Genomic DNA, 1,914 nt, shown 5'->3' on the forward strand with positions numbered 1-1,914 from the left:
TGCCCTTTGTCACCACTCCTATTCAATATTGTGCTGAAAGTCTTAGCAAGAGCTATATGGCAAGACAGGGAAATTAAAGGCATCCAAATTGGCAAAGAGGTGGTAAAACTCTCTCAATTTGCAGATGATATTATCCTATACATAGAAAACCCCAAAGACTCAGTAAAAAAACTACTAGACCTCATTGGAATATTCAGCAAAGTGGCAAGATAGAAGATCAACATACAAAAATCAGTTGGATTCCTCTATACCAAAGATGATAGTGCTGAAAAGGGCATTAGGAAAGCATTGGCATTTAAAATAACCACCCATAGAATTAGATATCTAGTAATAAATATAACCAGAGAAACAATCGACCTATACAAAGAAAACTACAAAATACTACTACAAGATCAGTTCCGAGGCTGTAAATCTTTACGGGAGCAGAAAGCCTCATCTCCATTGTCTCCTTCTACAGATGTAGTCAAATTGACTTGTGTGTATTCCATTTGGTGAGTTTCACATGTGTAGTAGTCACCATTTATATTGTTGAAAGAGATATTTGCAGTTAATAAATCATGGGCCTTGCTAAAAAAAAAACACAAAAAAACAAAACAAAACAAAAAAAACACTACTACAAGAAACCAAAAAAGACCTCTACGCAATGGAAGATTGTACCATGCTCCTGAATAGGAAGACTTAACATTGTGAAAATGTCAATACTGCCCAAAGTAATTTACACATATAATGCAATCCTGATCCAGATTTCAATGACATTCTTCAAAGAGGAAAAAGACCATGATCGATGATGCATAGAAGGGATTGTAACCATGGCAAGGAAAAGATATACTACGAGATCAATGTGAAGCTGATGTCCTCCCATGTAAACTATCACGTACTTCACAAGCTGATGTCCTCCCATGTAAACTATCACATACTTCACCAAAAAAAGGGGAGGTGGGGTAAAGAGGAAAGGAGTGGTGGATGTCAATATCTACTGTATAGCACTTCTTGAAGGAAAATGAACTTCCAGTGGGAAAAGGGGCAGTGAAAAGAAATAAAGTGTAATGGTTATTGAAATACAACCATTTTTGAGGAAGATGGACAATAGCAAGCTAGACTGGTGAGAGAATGATATAGGTAGAATGTGCAAAGGCCAAGAGGCAAGTTAGAACATATCACACTAGTTCAGTGCAGGCATTAAATCCAGGGTAGATATACAGCAAAAGAGGTAAGGGTCAGATGAAGGGGAGGCTTGAATGCTGTAATTAGGAGCTTAGAATTTTATGCTGAAAGCAGTAGGGAGCCAGTGAAGTAGGCGAGAGACAAGATACCTTTTTGTATTAGAAAGAAAATTCTGGTTGTGATTTAGAAACTGGATTCAAGAACAACAATGTATTTGAGCAGGAAATCAAATAAACATTCTAGTAACCCAGAGAAGAGATCATGATGGCCTGGATCATCCCCCAACTGATCTGCTTTGAGTGACTGAGAGGTATTGTTTACTTAAAACAAAAACCAGGTGTCCAATGAATCAATTCCAACTCATGGCAACCTCATGTTTATCAGGGTAGAACTGTGCTCCACAGGGTTTTCAATGGTTGATTTTTCTGAAGTAAATTGTAAAAGACTTTCTTCCAAGCATCCTCTGGGGGGACTTGAACCTCCAACCTGTTAGTTAGCTGCTAAGCACATTAATCATTTACCCTACCCGAGGACTCAACTATTTACAAGGTAGAGAATACTGAAAGAATAACTTCTCAAATTCCAAATGGTTTCAAATTATTCTTCATACAACAATGTATTACCTAATATCTACTTAGATAATGTCCAACTGCATGTATGTCTATGGTCCCCTACATTTGCTTTTTTGTTTTAAAGAAAAAAAGCTTTCCTTTTACTACTTTCCCCTAATGGCTTTAAGGGAGGATGGTG

This window comes from Chrysochloris asiatica, unplaced genomic scaffold (assembly GCF_000296735.1).
Source record: "Chrysochloris asiatica unplaced genomic scaffold, ChrAsi1.0 scaffold00222, whole genome shotgun sequence".
Lineage (NCBI taxonomy): Eukaryota > Metazoa > Chordata > Mammalia > Afrosoricida > Chrysochloridae > Chrysochloris > Chrysochloris asiatica.